The sequence below is a fragment of the Canis lupus genome, chromosome 3, assembly GCF_003254725.2.
Source record: "Canis lupus dingo isolate Sandy chromosome 3, ASM325472v2, whole genome shotgun sequence".
Taxonomy (NCBI): Eukaryota; Metazoa; Chordata; class Mammalia; order Carnivora; family Canidae; genus Canis; species Canis lupus.
This window is the reverse complement of record NC_064245.1, coordinates 78,638,511-78,656,771: the sequence shown is the minus strand read 5'-3', so window position 1 is coordinate 78,656,771 and position 18,261 is coordinate 78,638,511. Positions and strand designations below refer to the sequence as shown.

Sequence of the window (18,261 nt, the reverse complement as noted above, 5' to 3'; positions counted from 1 at the left end):
TAAACCTAGTTTTTTTTTTTTTTCCAAAAATATAAGATAACTCATAGGTCTTTCAATGTACCAAATGTAAGGATTAAAAATAACTATTATTTCAATGAATACCAAAATACATTTGATAATATCTCAAATTCATTTTTGATTATTTCTTATTGCACTGGATATTATATTTTGCATAATCACATTGCTAGGGTCATCCCTATTATTTCACTGTATTCATTGATACTTACTTGAACATATAATAAGAAGATGAAATAAAAATAATAAGCATTGTGCGGAGTAGATGCCACTTTTGAAAGACCAAATATTTGCCTATCTAGGAAATACAAAGCAATTACTTGTGAAAGATATTAGAATTAATAATAAAGTAATTCATTAAGCACAGTATACAAACATACATAGATTAACAGGTGGCTTGCTGTATTTATCTATGCTTCATAACAAATGTGCCCAAACATAACAGTTTAAAACAATAAACATTTATTGTCTCATAGTTTTTGAGAGCCAGAAATATGGAAGCTGCTTAGCTGGTGATTCCAGCCTCGTGTCTCACAGAAGGTTGCCATCAAGCTGTCAGCCTGGTCCATGGCCAACTCTGGATCACACTAGGGTTGAAGTAGACATTTCTAAGCTCACTAATGTGGTTGTTGGTCAGTCTCAGTTCTTTACAAGCTATTTGAGAGAAAAATAGAGAGGCAAATAGCCCAAGATGGAAGTCACAGTCCAAATCAATCTCAGAATTGACATACCATAGGTTCTATCATATACCATTAATCATACAGATCAACCCTGGCATAATATGGCACATAAGTGTCAATACTAGGAGCTTGGAATCATTGTTGGACATACTAAAGGATACAAAGAAAGTAGTGAGAAAACAAAGTTATATATACACACACATGCATACACACACAATTCAGGGCATAAAGGAAGTAAATAAAGGGTATGTATATGTCTCAAGGGGATATTTATCGTCATCTATACTCACATTTTGTAATACAATAGCCACTAGCCACATGTGACTATGTCTTCCTTAGTTATACTAGTTTTCTTTCAGGTGCTGAAATACTACATGTGGCTAGCAGCTATCCAATTGAATGGCACACAGAGAGTATTTCCTTCATCACTGAGAGTCATTTACGGCACATCCATGAGGCGTAGAGAGAAAGCACTTCCAAATACCAAAAGACACAAGTTTTTCTAAGACATTTTTGTGTGGTCCAATATAATGAAAATAAAAAGACAAGGAAGAAAAAAAAAGAATCACACTCACACTTTGTTTAATAGAATAGGAAATATTTTGTACTAAGCATCTGGTCTCAAAAATTAAAACAACAACAAAAAAAGCTAATTTGGATATGCAGGTATTTAATTACACAGAAAATAAATATTTCTTTGACAATACCACTCAATATCTATATGCAATTTTAAATTTCAATTGCTGAATGGATTGGTCTTATATAAATTATTCAAATAATGGAGGTATTTTTTTTTATTCTCCCTCTTGGAGTTCTTGGATTATTTACATGTAAAAATATGAACTTTGTATTCACAATATTAGACCAAGATACAATTTTAGAACATTTCATCTTTTCAACAGCTTCATTCTACTGCAGCATCATTTAATTTAATGAACTGCCCATTGGTGATCAAGAGAAATTACGGACTTAACTGATAGAATGACACATTATCAATGTGTCCTTATGTCAAAATTACTCTTGCACTTTGCCAAGGTCATTGTCAACCTAAACAGTTATTTTAATAACATTAAAACTCAATGATATGAAACAACCTCACTTGTTATTATGTGAGTTTAAATTTGTTTTCAATTTCAATGTCTTTGAAATTGTTTAAAAGCAAAACAAAACACAGCAGTGCTTTTGCTACTGTGTATCCCCAAGGAAGATACAGGATGGTTGTTAAACTAATACTCAGAAAAATTCGCTATTACTTTTCTTTCTTGAACCAACTTGCATTTTCTAGATGCACAAACTCTTCACCTACCACTAGGCGTATTTTTATATCAAGAAAAACATCTCACATACTTCAGTTATGCCTGTGTGTGAAATTTCAAGGACTATTAGTGTAGGGGAAGAAAATGGCTGAGTGGAAAGAGGTAGAATAAGCCTGATTGCCTACACCCTTTCAAAGTGAAAGGAAACAAAGCCCCTTGTGCAGTAAATGAAATCTCACAAACTAGTCCGGAGTTAGGTAGACCCTCAAAACTATTTTTAAATGTTGAATGAGGCCATGTAATCTTGAGCAACCTAATTCTAATGAGTCTTGTTTTTTACTTTTCTATCAAAAAGGGGTACTGATACTCACCTATTTAAAAGATAAAATTACACCTTACACATATGTCAAATAGCTGGCACTTGGTAAATTGAATCATTTGTGTTTGTATTTGAAATATTACTTCTAAATACAGGATAAACACTTTGCTGAGAAGGATATTAGGCGTTGGCAAGCTTTAGGTAATCACTTATAGTTGTTGGAGAAAAACAGACATGGAGATAAGCAGAGGTGAAGCCAGAGCTGCTGATAATCTGACTTTTCTTTTCTCATAAAAACCAAGAATTTCTGGCTAAATCTGATGAGAATGTGAGAAATCCTATTTTTGTAAAACAAAAACCTGAAGATACTGAGATCTTAGGTACTTCAGACTTGGGCTCTGACTCCTGCTACACAATTTACCTCTGTGATTCTTGCCAAAAACCATTCTATCTAAACTTTTTCCTGTTTTATCCTCTAAAATAAGGGAAATATCCCTACTCATCCTACAGGATTATTGTGAGAAAGAAGTGTAATAATGATACATGATACTTCACTAGGTCTCTTCCCCATATTAAGCAATCAATTAATTATCATAATGATTATTATTTCACCAGAATAATTTCCATACCAAGTCTTAACCGAGAAAGGTCTATGGTCTGAGATGAGCAAATTCACTTTCAAAACACACTCAAAAACTATGCTTTAAACCTTGGCCTTTAATGATAGACTGGTCCACATTTTTTGACACTTACTACTGGAAACTGCTTTATTGTTGTCACTACTTCCATTAACAATTTTTAGTGTCCATTTTAATTTTTATGTAAGCCCCAGGTGTCTCAAATATGAATGGAACATATATGCTTTCAAGACACACAGAGTAAACTAATTGTTAAAATATGTAAATCCTGCTTTCAAGTTAAAAAGGTCTTCACTTTTACTGATATGAATAATACTGGGAACTATGTTTGATGTTTAGTTGCTTCCAGAATTTCATCAGTCTTAGATTTCTTCCTTTAAATAGAAGACATGTTTGCTTCATGACAGTGGCCTTTAACAATGAGAAGTCAGTAGACTTTATTGCAGTAGGAAATTACTGAGAAGTCAGTAGACTTTATTGCAGTAGGAAATTACTAAAGAGGAATATTCCCTATCTGGCAATTGGGAAGAAAAACAACTACCATGTTGATGGAAGTAGTTCTTTTGTGTGTCAGTTAATACAGTGGATCCCAAAAGACTTAACTAAGAAGGAGTATCTATGTGGGAACAGAAGTGGGCAAAATGTTTCCATTCCAGTTTTCTTCCAATCCTATACTTTTTGCCTACCAAAAAGTTCATAGTTAATTTGAATTGTGTATCCTCAACTGACCACCTACCATGGAAGTCACAAAAGTATAGTAGACCAGAATATTAGCTTTGGGATACCTCCCTGAAATACTAACCTTGTAATTCTTGGCAGGATGTCACATCCCCTTACCTATAATTTTCCTTTCCAGTAAATATGAGAAATATCAACTTATCCAAACACTTGTAGGATTAAATGAGATAATGCATGTATAATCTCTGGCACATAAATTATTATAATAATTCTCCTCTTCCTATCAGGTTGCCATCATTATAATTATTATCATTTTGATTAACTAAGTACTGCTCCAGTGTTATACATAAAAAGACTGGCTTGTACATTCATAGGCAAAAAATACCTTAGAAAAGGAAGAAGAGAGGAAGAAAAGAGAGTAAAAGAGGACATGGAAACAGAAGGAATAGAATAGAATAAAATTAAATTAAAAATAAATAAAGAGATTGTGGCATAGAACACAAACTAAGGAAGAAATAAGTGCTATGCTGTAGAAAGAGAAGGATTCTAGTTTTCCCTTCCTTCCTTCCTTCCTTCCTTCCTTCCCTCTTTTTTCTTGCTTATTAAGATTTGAATTCTAAAGAGTCAAAGTCATTTTGGTCCACACATCTCAAATAATCGACTACTTTAGATAAGCTGTGATGAGAAAGAAAAGTATTCTTATTTGATCATAGCTTAAATCGTCATGCTTCAATTATATAACATAAATTAAAGTTAAAAAATGAGATTTGATTATTAAGATATGCCCTAATGAAAATAATTACATTATGTAACACCTGTATTTTTTTTTCATTTATACTTTCAACTTATTTCTTAGTGTTTTTAAATGGCATGAGTTACACTTGCACGGCAGTAGACTCTGATGTTGATTATCTAATGGCAATTTTTTCTTCTCTCTCAATAATTGCCCCTTGATTTGTTTTATGTGCCCATGTTTTTTTGCATGCCTCACAAAAATGTCATCTATAGCCCTAGCCACTGGAGTGAATCCTAACTAATCTAAAGCAATGATGGTAATTTTAATCTCCCTTTCCAATTATTAAATTAGGTAGCTAATGCAACAAAATTTCTATCAATGAGGCATTGGAGAAAAATATTCTGGGCAAATAGGAAATATATTTTGATTTTTAACAAGAAGGTGGAAGGACTGTTTTGTTTGTTTCTGCCTGAAAGGAATAGTGCACATGGTTGTGATCCTCAGAGCTGCTGTAGCAATTGAGGGACCAGGAGGAAAGTAAAAGCCTACTAAGGCTGAGAGGACTGGAAGATGGAGAGAACATGGATTCTTAGTAATGTGATTGGGATGTGAACTTGCCAGCAGAGCTTATTATGTGAGATAATAAACACCTTTATTATTTAGGTATTTTGACTTTAGATTTTTAGTTATTTGTAGGAAACACACATTATATAACAAATCATATCTACAGAGACAACTAAAAATATTATAATAAATATGTACTGATATACAGAATTTAAAAATACCAAATTATCACAGAAAATATTTTCTCAATTGAAATACCATTCCTCAAGTGAACTAGTTTATTTTTTTCTGTTTTTTTGACTCTCATTTTCCATCCCACTCTTTCTTATTTTCTGTTTCTTTTACTTGCCTAGAACTCCCTGAATATTAATCTTTTATAAAGTAAGCAATTTATAGCAGCAAAAAGGGATTGTGTTTTGTTCACTATTTAATACAACTTTCATGACACATACTAAGGCATTTTCTGAAAATAATTAGCTTTAAGAAATCGGATTTTGATTTTTTTTACTTACATTAAAGAAAATATTCTATTTGTAACTGCCTCATGAAAATATCAACTCATTAAAGATAATTTTAAAGCCATTTTCAAAAAATTCTATTAAACCATAAATGAACCAACTCTAATATCATTGTACTCTCTAAGGATAAAGCATTATCAGGAAGTTGTTGTAAAGAAGTGTCAAGAAATGTGATTATGCTTTAATTTATGCTTAGACTACTAAAGCAGTACATATATATTAAAATATATTAAAACACCTGGCCAAAAATATAACGTAATTTTCAAGGCTAGGAAAGAAAATTAGTAAAGGGAATGTGGCTGGCCAGATCTTCATCTGATCCAAATGAAATAAACGCTGAAAATCTTATCGTGTTTGAGAAGACATATAAGATCAATTTCCCTAGTGATTTAAATAAATTCATTCCTAATCTGCAAGTAATTGATATTCGCTGGTTAGAATTTAATTGCAATACTTATTTAAATAAGCCAACTTTAATGAAGGCAAAGGGTCATTTTTTATTAATCTTGAATTTGAAGAATAAATAAGAAAGTAAATTAATGTTTTGAGTTTTCATTCTTTTTGAAAGGGACTGACCCCAACTCATTTTATTGGTTCTGAATAGAAAGTAATGGCAAACTGGCACTAAATTTAAATGGTGTTTATATCCATGGAAAAACATGCCTTGTGAACATTTACCCAAATTAAAATTCAATTTTCAAGCATTATCCTTGGAAATAATATTTATTTATTTTTTTTTTTTTTTTAATTTTTATTTTATTTTTTATTTATGATAGGCACACAGTGAGAGAGAGAGAGAGAGAGAGAGGCAGAGACACAGGCAGAGAGAGAAGCAGGCTCCATGCACTGGGAGCCCGACGTGGGATTCGATCCTGGGTCTCCAGGATCGCGCCCTGGGCCAAAGGCAGGCGCTAAACCGCTGCGCCACCCAGGGATCCCTGGAAATAATATTTAGAAGCAAACTATAAGTGACATTTTGTATAACTTCTAAAAATGAACTTATTTTATGATATTCTATAAAGATTGTATGCTGCCCCTACCCACTACTGCTAACTTATTTTTTCAAAGATCTTCTGTTTCAAAGTTGAAGCATGCACTTTATTTTTTAATATATTATGAGTTAATATACATATATATTCAACTTAAAATTTTGAGAAAAAATTTCACATTTAATATCAGTATGACAGTTTGGGTTATTAAGGTCATATTTATCAAATATGCCAAAGTTAAGACTATAGTTATAGACTAGATGTTTTTTAGACTTCTTACACTAATAGATTTTCTAATAGACTTTGAGCAGTTTTAGGTTCATAGCAAAAAATAAGGTAGAAGCTACAGAGATTCTCATATATCTCCTGCCTCATACATGTATAACCTCCCCAAGTACCAATGTCCTTCACCAGAATGGTACATTTGTTATAGTCGATGAACCTACACTGACACGTCATTAGCTCCCAAAGTTCAATCTTGGTGGTATATATTCCATAGGTTTTGACAAACTTACAGTGACATAAATCCAGCATCATAATATCATACTAAGTAGTTTCCCTTCCATAACATCTTCTCTGGTTGGCCTATTATCTTCTTTTAATGGCTAATATAGTTTTGCCCTTAGCTGTGTGTGTAAGATAAAAGTATGTAAAAGTTTAATATGGCCTTTAACCACATAAATTAAAAAAAACTAGAAAGTAGAAAATCTCAAGGTACATAAAACTACAAATGTAAACTAACATTTTCTAGATGACTATATTTCCCTTTTGTCAAATGTTTATTGCTTTTCCACAATGTTATTTTTGTACCTAAATCATCTGACTCTTAGATCAAATTTCTTTGTGGTTCAGAAAGGAAACTATCTCCCCTGTGTCCCCTCTCTCTTAACTTTTCTTTTTTCTTTAAAAATTGTAAAAATTAGAGGTAGTCTGCCTCCTGATGAGGTGAATCATAGAGGCTCATCATGCCTTCCTGCAGCAGGGCTATAATAACATAAACTTAGCAAAAATACTAGTGCCCTTGGTGGCCATCTGTGAGAGCTCCTTGATTTAACAGCATGCTCATTACACTTTTGTTGGGGATAAACTTAGATAATATCATATCCTGAGAGGATAGGTTTGCTAATATTAGCTGGAATGTTAATCAGCCCTGCAAAGCCGTCCTTGTTACAAAATATTGCAGAGTGGAGTTAGAAACATCTGAAAATTTTGATGTCACTGCTCCTTTTGTTTTTGTTGGAAATTCTATAGCAATGTGAATTTGGTTACATTGATTCTCCTTATAATGGTTAAATGGTTGTATTATTTCTTGGAAAGCAGGTGGTAGAAAATATATTGTATAAGCAGAGCAGACAATTCTCTGAACTTTGTGTGTTTTAAGAGCTGATGAAATGGCTGATGGCATTGCCACTTGGAAGCTACCATGAAGTCTGAAACTCCTTCTGTTACAATATTAACAATATTGTTTTTCATGAAGCTCTTACATACATCTTGTGAGTGGAGAAATTAATACTGTGCAAAATGAACTCTTGATTCTCAAGCTTCAGAATGAATGGTTCCTTGGTATGTATTTATTGTATAATAATGATACAATATATTCCTATGGTATCCTCTAAAAGGTATCTTAGATGACTTTAATCTCATATCAACTTAAATACTTTTTAACAGTGGCATAGCCCTGGTTACATAGATAACAGTTCAACTAAGTTTGAAATTAGTTCTAGCTCTGAAATTAGTTCCTAAATGATTTTCTCAACATCACACTGCTTTTGATAGAAAAAAATAAAAACAAACCTGTATACAAAATAATAAGAGCAGAGGAAATGCTTGTAAAGGGGGCAAAAGAGGAAGTCCTGACTAGTGTCAGTATGAAGTCTTTGGCTTATCTGGGAGACAAATATTTTATAGAATGAAAGGGATTTTAAAAATCATTTGGGATATAAGAAAAAAAAATTGCTTTTTCACAGTTTGGCTAAATGTAGGATTATTAGGAAAAATACAGAAAATCTAGTTAAATTTGAATTTCAGATCAACAATGAATAAATTTTTGTACAATTATATGTAAACATAATTGTCTTAAATAATTTCATTTAAACCTATTACTAAAAAAAAAAAAATGTTTGTTGCTGATTTGACATTCAAATTTAACTGGTTATCCTGTATTTTTATTTGTTAAATTTCGGAATCCCTATTCGATGGTAATTGTATCAGACATTGCTGATTACTTAGCAGAATTCTTTTTCCTTCCAGTTGGTAAGCCCTAAAAGGTTAATCATGACCAAACTCAGTTCCAGCAATCTCATTCCCCTTGCTAATTATTGACAAAGAGTGATGATTTGATATAGCTGATGAAAAATAAGGAGAAGCTACTGAGGACCCTTGAAATAATTTTTTTCTTCTTGATTATGGAAGGAAAAACTGAGAGTAGCTGTATTTTTTGACCCTAAAGGAATCAAATCCAGCTCCACTGTTCCTTACACAAAGAGGGATGGCTTCACTAATGCTATGACCAGCAGCAAGCATAAGAGATCATAGGTTAGGACTGCCTGGGTAGGCTCAGTTGGTTGAGCATCCAAGTCTTGATTTCCAGTCAGGTCATGTTCTTAGGGTTTTGAGATGGAGCCCTGCATGGGGCTCCATGCTCAGGGGGGAGTCTTTTACAAATTCTTTCTCCCTCTCCCTCTTTACCTCCCCCTACTCACTCTCTCATTCTTAAATAAATATAAATAAATCTTAAAAAAAAAGATATATCATACTTTATTAATGCTCACACCATTGGGGAAGAGTGCTTCACCAACTAAAGTTTGGTGCTTGTAAAGTAATGGGAGAAGCAGCAGAATTATAGAAGTAAAAGGATTTGTTTGTTAGAAAGAGGCTACATAACTGTAGGAGTTCAACTAATTGATTGCATATGAAATCTAATTGACAGTCATAGATATCGCCCCAAAAATTGTTTCATTAAATTTGTCACAGTATGTTGAAAGAGTCATTTAATCAAATAACACATGTGGGGTGTCTAGCATATCAGTTAAGGAGGGAGGGAACTGAAGGGAGGCAAGTAGGAGGATCTGGGTCAAAGGTACTTATGCGAAGGTGTTGTGTTATCTGTTGAATATCACAGACCAGCGGGCTCTTCATATTATAATAGTGCAAGGAGAAAGAACATTGCATCACTCTTTGCTTCTTGTTTGGATAATTATTACATAAGGATGTGATATTGGGAATTATGACAGTTGTAACAATGATAAAAAGAACACACTGAAAATTGCTAAAGGAAAAGGAAAACCTGGATTTTTTTATATCAAAACTGGGTTGTTATACAAAACCTTGCAGTATGTACTTTTTGACCTACTGTTATCAAAAGCGTTCTTAAAGATTTATCCAAGTTTATTTCTTGCAACTTAATGAATATCAACAAAAAACTAAAACCTCTCAACTCTTTAATTTTTCTTATTTTTAAGGAAATAACAGCTCTAAAAAAAACCCTGTAGAATTTCTTTCTTTTAGTTGAGAATATTTACGTAGTAACTATCACGTACCATCTATTGCGTCTGACATTAGATATGCTTATCCACAAGACAAAGTCCTTTGCATTAGGGTGATATCATTGGAGAGGAAGAGAGAAGGATCCTAGAACTTAGCTAGGTCATATACATAAAATGGCAAAAAAAATGATGGAGGATAAAATTTGGTACATAAATTCAAAAATTGTTGACATTTATTTTGTGATGACTTAGACATCAAACTCTAACAATTATGCAGTAAGTTTTGCATATATAATTAGATCATTAAGAAACATTGGAGGTAAAATATATATTTGAGAGTCACAAGTATGTCGGTTGAAGTTAAATGTAGGTAAAATGATCTAGGGAAAGAATGCAGATAGAAAAGAAAAAGAAAATACATAAAAAGGGACCCAGGGATGTTTCCTAGTATATTCAATCTATTCAAAAGCTATTTTTTAAATATTTATTTTTAAAAGAATTTTTAGAATTATAGAATATGGAAAAGTAGCATCCAGTGAAGAATATCAGGAATTGTTTCAAGATCAATTGTATAAAACACTATTGAGCAGTAGCTTAAAAGGAAGACAAAGCTAAATCAATCAATCAATCAATCAATCAATCAATCAAACAAAGCAACTTCCATTGGTTTGGGCATTGAAAATCATATCTGACCTTTACAAGAATTCTAAACAGTATGGTGGAAACTGGATTAGGTAAGTTAAAATGTCATTGGAAGGAAAGGCAGTTTCAGCACTTTTTCATGTGAAATGTTTTTTTCAGTAAATAGAAGAAAGAAATGACACAGAAAATCAAGAGAGATATGTGATCAAATATACACATTTGCACACTTCCAGTAACTGCTAGAGTACAGTTTATGAGTAATAGAGAAAAAATGAGTTCCAGAGCAAGTATGAAAGAAATAGGCTTTGACAGCTGTTAACCAAACAATTTTACACAGTAAAATTAGATGAAGAATATGGAGCCACATGTAAATAAAAATAACATGATCACATGATGATGGAAGTCTTATCTGATGGGATCCATTTTCAAACGAATTTTGAAGCAAGTTTATCACCTATTAATGAAGAATGGAAGAGACTCACATGGTTTGAGGAGAAACCTGAAGATACAAAAGAGTTATCTGAATTCAAAACAAAACACATTTAATTGAGACACAGTTGGATTGCTTGGTAAAGTTACCCACTTGAGGTTTATTTTCTTGAATTTAAAATGAAACCAGTTAGTTAAACGTATGATTATTTCCAGAAACTTTAGGAGAGTGAATATTTGAATTCAGTGATTGTTGAAATTCATAGAAGGAATGGAAATGAAAAGCAAAAGAATAATGATCACTAATGGAAGAAAAAAGACCTTATGTTAGAAGCCTAGGGTATATAATCTGGTGAAAAAATGGTAAAATATGATTCCTAGGATAAATGAACTAGAATGGTGGAAGAGATAGTTGGATTTTGAGGCTATAGAAAGCAAAGTTTTGAAAGAGGTGGAGTTTTTACGATAGCAGGTCTCTGGGTGTGTCTATGAGAGTAGCTGAAGGAAAGTGGGAAGCGAAATCAAGGACCTGAGATAACTAGTTACTTAATGAGTCATGTCCATGGATGACAGATTTGCAAGAATTGTGGGGGTAGAAATGAAGAGGAAAGCAGGGCTCAGTGATTGGCAATAACCGTGCAAAAATAAGCAGGAAACCTGAAGGCAATAGCATTGACAGACTAGATGGGTGATACTGCATCTGATGAAATATACTCAGGAAATCTGAAGCTTTTGAAAGTGGAAGATATATGGATTGGAAGAGGCAGTGGACCTTTACACATTGAATGCAGGACCATAAAGAGAATAATAATTATAATTTAAAGAGCATCCTCCATTTGAGAGGTCTAGAAGGAGGTGATGTCTTCAGAAGATTAATTACTACCAAGAAGAGAAAGAAAAGAACTTTAAAGGGTATTAGGGACATAAAGAACTTTGCCAATCATAGATCTGGAGTATAAGAAAGTAAAATAGTTTTTGTGATATTCAGGAAAGGTAAGGAGAAGGACTGGGTCAAACAAGGGGATTTAGAAACTATGGATAGAGAAGGATTATCCTAGAGACCTGAGCTTCTGACTGTGGTTCAGTAAGGCTGATATGAGGAGAAATGAACTATCTTGAGTCTCTTAGGGGAGGGTGTTCATGCGTCATTCCTACTTGACACTACCTGTGATCATTTCTGAAGTTCCTGATGATGTTTGGTCTGGGGCAGGAGCAGTAGCTGTCAATAGTATAATGAATCGCCTTTTACTAATTTTCTTCTAATGCCAGGAAGTGACCATACAGTTATTTGTGAGAAGATGAGATACTAGTAATGTCCTTGTCATGGTGGATGCTTCAGAAGCTTCATTGGGCATCATATTTACCCACCATGCAATCTCATGATAGGAAATCAAATAACAATGACAGGAGCAACAACAATAAGCCAAGATTATGTAGAGGAAATACTTAATATGAGTATCTGTTTATTAATATCTATATAGAAATACCTCAATTTTGCTCATATTCTCACTTATGTTTATGAAAGACACACACACACCTCAAAAAATCAGTACATTTAAAAAACATCAAAAGTTTTAAAATCGTTCCAACAGAGTGATTAGATGTCATGTAATCTAAAACCTGTACTGATATAATTTTGATGTGGTTTAAGAAATATGGGACTTTTATGATAGCATAAAAAGTTAACTATGTAACATCTTTTTATGTTATGATGTGAAGTTTTATTGTGGGATCATTACTCAAAAACATCTAAGAACTGTTTTACTATCCCAATTTGGATTTAGTCCAGAACAATTACATTTCTTGAATCTAGAGTGCTAACATCATTTCTGCTTAATGTTTAAGTTCAAAGAAATGAAAAAAAAAAAATTAAAAAAAAAAAACAAAAAAAAACCCAAAGAAATGTAGTAGACACTTGTTAAACAACAATTGACTATGTTCCACCAAATGATAACACTCCATAACAGTTTTAACTTTAACCTCTTACACTGACAAGTCCCTAAAGTATTTTGTTCAGATGATTGGATATTTGAATACTTCTGAGTTTCAAAATCAAGAAGTATGGTAGTTTTGTTTCACACGTTTGATGTTATCATGCCAAACCTATGTATAAGTAAAATAATTAATGTGTTTACAATAATTCATTGCAATTAGCTGCAAAATAATTGAAAATATGGTAATAACCTAAAAACTAGTGGTTTAACTAGGATATAAACATATATAAACTAGAATATAAAAATATGGTAATGACATAAAAACTAGTTGTTTAACTAGGATGCATTTACTGTTTTAAGCATTTTCCAAGAATTAATTCTTTTAAATCTCATCTCCATTCTCCCTCATAGAAGTATTACTATTCCCATATACAGATTAAGAAAGTATAGCATAGAAAATTTATGTAACTTCCCCAAATTCACGCATCTAGACTGAACTCAGGGATCTGAACCCAGGCAAACAATTCTAGCACCATATTCCTGACAATATAACACATCTGCTTGTAAAAATATAACAACATTAAACATCTATGTTTTTACTTGAATATCTTGAATTTACCTCATGTGAAATATTATTTCTCATGAAATTGAATATAAGTGAGTTAAACAAAGTGAATTGCCTTTCCCTTTTCATTATCACAGTTACAGATTTACACATCTCTAAAATAACCTAAAGAAAAACAATAAAAGAACTATACTTTTGTGAAGTTTGTAAATATCAGAAGATAAAACATCCAAGTTATCAAATTAAATCCTTATACTCAAGGATGAAGCAATGTCTGCTTAACAACAGAACACTGGGTGAGATATAAAGAATTCATGGGCTCTGTAAAATGTTTTATTCATATATTGGTAAATGAATACATAACTATTTGAAAACATTTTTGTTTTTGACATAACCTACATCTTGGAATATGAGAAGCTTTATTTTTTTAATGCATGGTGCAATAATAGATACATGATTTTGCTTGTTTCATTAAAAGAAATAAATCATTGTTATCAACACATTTCATCCCTTTTGATGTTAAACCCTACTGAATAAAATCTATGCTATAGTGATTAGAAGTTTTATTTTGTGATGGGGAGCAACAATAAATTTTGAAAAGGAGATTAATGCATAAAGCAACTTATTTTTTAAAGTAAATTAAAATGAGCCTGATACATCTTAGTGATGATTCCTTTCATATGTATGTTAATGAACACAGTTGAGTTGCTCTAAATTTCTAGTATAATAATTTTCTAGAACCAAAACTGAAATATAGCCCAAGAATATGGAGTTCTGTAGATTGGCAATAGGGACTGAAGAATCCTTGTGCACTCAGGGTTGTCAGAAAAAATTCAGTTCATGAAGGTATTTGAATTTCAGATAAACAGTGAATATTTTCTTAATATAAGTATGGCCCATTTAGGTCATAGCAGTATTCACTCTTTATCTGAAATTCAGATTTCACTGGGTGTCCTGTATTTTCATTTGCTAAATCTGGCAACTTTATGTATGTTGCATGGCTCTTTCAGCCTCATTTATGTTACTGACCATTGTTCTAAAAATAAATCTTTATCATAACTTTGAATTTAAATTCTTTGAAATTCTTCTTCATTTTTCAAAAATAACTAAGTTGCTTCATATTACTATAAAGTGTCATTAAGGCAAGTGTTATTAAAAAGCAAAATGCAGTATGTTTCTCTATATATCAGCAAGGCAAGCACAGATACTTATATGAATTAATTCCATTCTCAAAGCATCAACACATATTTTGACCAAGAAAAATAAAGCAGGTGTCACTTACCATATTGATGGCAAACTATTTTGAAGAAAATAAGTTTATTGTAGAAATATTTGTATAAAAGCATTTATAAGTGTACATAAATGTGTAGCTCCTTGCTACAGAAACCCATGGTTTTTTGTGGTTTAAAATTTTATTTTTAGCTTGTCGTCATTCACCTTTTCATTCAATTCTCATTGTTAATCTGAACAGATAATTTAGAAAGATTGGTGAAGCACAAAATGTATTTGTCTTGTTAATTTTGTTAACAATTGAAGCTACAAAGAGAGTGCATTTTCATAAATAGCTATGACAGCTGTGTAGTTAAAAGCATGAATTCTTCATTCAGCAAGTAATCTTCAAAGTGAAGACATAACACTGCCTTCTTATTTTCATAATTGTTTGCTAAGAAAAATAACATCGTCCAAACAATGACTAAGATGGGTAACAGGTATCTATCCAGTAGAAATTTCTATAATCGTTATAATGGCCATTTAGAAAATATAGTAAAAGGGAAATTCTAGACTGTAAAAACATCATAATCCTAAATAGACTCCAAGATAGTATACATTCTTGATTCTAGAACCATCTAGATGGGACAGTCATATTTCCTTTTGGAGAAGAAATGGACTCTTCAGTCTTGCTGACTAATATTTCACCTCATTTTATATCATGGAAGATAAAGAAATTGATCATAGTTTAAAAGCTTTCTTAGGGATCCCTGGGTGGCACAGCGGTTTGGTGCCTGCCTTTGGCCCAGGGTGCGATCCTGGAGACCCAGGATCGAATCCCACGTCAGGCTCCCGGTGCATGGAGCCTGCTTCTCCCTCTGCCTATGTCTCTGCCTCTCTCTCTCTCTCTCTCTCTGTGTGACTATCATAAATAAATAAAAATTAAGAAAAAAAAAGCTTTCTTAGGCAAAACTACACTGATAAAAAAAATCCTAAATCAGAATATAATTATGGCTTTATCTTCTGTGTTTCTTACTCACTAATTCCTCTTTTAAGTCCAAGTTCTTTTTTCCATTATGAAAGTAACATTAGAGAAAATAAAAAATAAAGAAAATATAATTTTTAATTCTATGACCTAAAAATAATCATTAGAAACATACTTCTAGGGACACCTGGGTGGCTCAGCAGTTGAGCATCTGCCTTTAGCTCAGCGCCTGATCCCTGATAGGTTCCCAGGGTCGAGTCCCACACTGGGCTCCTTCTCCCTCTGCCAGTGTTTCTGCCTCTCTTTCCGTGTCTCTCATGAATAAATAAATAAAATCTTAAAAAAAAAAACAAAACATACTTCTAGCTCTTTTCCTATGTATCTGTATCTATATATATGGACACACTGTCACATTCATTTTACTTCACATGTACTTTTCATACTGTGATTTCCTAATAGTTATTTAAAATCATTTTAGATTTTGACTAGATTGCTAGTGCTCATTGTCCACCACAGATGTTATTTAAGTTTGGATAATCCAGGGTTTGAGAGTGTTTTATGATGATTAGGTGGAACTGATGAGGGCTTTCATTGGGTTCTATGAAGGAATTTCATCTGTCAATCACCTCCAGAAAGGAGTAAGGCTATAAGCTTGTGCAGGAAGAAGAAAGGCTTGTCTTGCCTTGTTTTCTTTTCTCTTATTTTCTTTTTGCTTTCCTTTTCCTTTCTTTTATTTTCTTTCTCCCTCCCTCCCTTCTTTCCTCTCCTCCTACCTTCTGCTTGCCTGCCTGCCTTCTTTCTTTCCTTCCTCCCTCTTTCTCTTCCTTCTTTATTTTCTTTCTTTCTTTCTTTCTTTTCTTTTTTCTTTCTTTCTTTCTTCTTTCTTCTTTCTTTCTTTCTTTCTTCCTTCCTTCCTTCCTTCCTTCCTTCCTTCCTTCCTTTCTTCCTTCTTTTTCTTTCTTTCTTTCTTTCTTTCTTTCTTTCTTTCTTTCTTTCTTTCTTTCTTTCCTTTCTTTCTTCTTTCTTTCTTTCTTCTTCTTTCTTTCTTCTTTCTTTCCTTCTTTCTTTCCTTCTTCTTTCTTTTCTTCTTCTTTCTTTCTTCTTCTTTCCTTCTTTCTTTCTTTCCTTTCTTTCTCTTCTCTTTCTTTCTTTCTTTCTTTCTTTCCTTTCTTTCTTCTTTCTTTCTTTCTTCTTTCTTTTCTTTCTTCTTTCTTTCCTTCTTTCTTTCCTTCTTCTTCTTTCTTTTCTTTCTTCTTTCTTTCTTCTTTCTTTCCTTCTTTCTTTCTTTCTTTCTTTCTTTTTTCTTTCTTTCTTTCTTTCTTTCTTTCTTTCTTTCTTTCTTTCTTCTTTCTTTCTTTCCTTTCTTTCTTCTTTCTTTCTTTCTTCTTTCTTTTCTTTCTTCTTTCTTTCCTTCTTTCTTTCCTTCTTCTTTCTTTTCTTTCTTCTTTCTTTCTTCTTTCTTTCCTTCTTTCTTTCTTTCCTTCTTCTTTCTTTCTTTCTTTCTTTCTTTCTTTCTTTCTTTCTTTCTTTCTTTTTCTTTCTCTTTCTTTCTTTCCTTCCTTCCTTCTCAGACAGGTCACTGAACACAAAATTGAGCCTCTCCTTTGTTATGTGGCAGTATTCTAAGACCATTGAACTTTCATTTTCTGTTTAGGAATTCATGAAACACTTTCTTGTGACATATTTTTCGATACTGATGCATGTTACATTGAAGTTTTGATAAAACTTGGCAGTGTTTCAGTGAACTGAAAGAAAACTATATTCATCTCTGATGGGAATATGTACAAGAAAGTATCCTAAAGAATTCTAGGGCTTCTAGATCACAACGGTTAGTGATATGGAGAGAGTAAGCAAAGCAGCATATGACAACTACTATGACTAATTTTCAAAACGTATAGGAATGAGACAAAAAATATATTGCAAAAATTCAAAAGTATTTTAACATCTTCCCAGGATGATTGGACTGGTAAGCAGCAACCAAACCCATTTTTTAATTTTATATCTCCATTTTCTAAGATATTTTTCATAGAAATTACTTTTATTTGTCATAAAAATGAATTATAAAATATAATTTACTTTAAAGAAATTCACATTATGGACAGTTTCAAAGAAACAATCTATTTAGTAGTATGAACCAAAATGTACCCATCTGCTTGAGTCTATGCTCTATCGAACATCAAGATAATTTTTAAATTTTAGACCAAGATCCATAACACTACCCAGTATTGTGGCAATAGAATCTTCAAAATAATAACATGCTTTCATTAGATTTTTAAATAACGACATTAGTTATAACCACTATTTCTATTCTCTACTAATAAGTTTTAAACTTTTTAATGCAAATACTTAGACATGTTATAACTGACTACATATAACAGTTGTCCAAATACTGAATAAATATTGGAATTTATCTTCAGATGTTTTGAAAAGTACCTATATCACCTTTCTTGCCTGTTAATACATATACTCTTCTTAAGGTAAGATGTTCAAAATCTGTACCTTCCATGGTTCAATAATTTCTTTAATTTCAACAAGTTTTATGGAATGTTTAATAATGTGTGTTTAGGGTAAGCATTAACTAAAGCACAAAAGATTTATGGAATGATGATATTTTTGTTG

General features: G+C 32.3%; 1 long non-coding RNA gene across 1 annotated transcript; it reads right to left on the bottom strand.

The window, feature by feature from the left end:
* Positions 1–460: 460 nt before the first annotated feature.
* On the bottom strand, positions 461–15,203 carry LOC125754894 (uncharacterized). The gene is made up of 2 exons (XR_007409968.1): positions 14,731–15,203; positions 461–669 (listed from the first exon to the last, which is right to left on the bottom strand). It is a non-coding gene; the product is annotated as an uncharacterized LOC125754894 (long non-coding RNA).
* Positions 15,204–18,261: the final 3,058 nt, after the last annotated feature.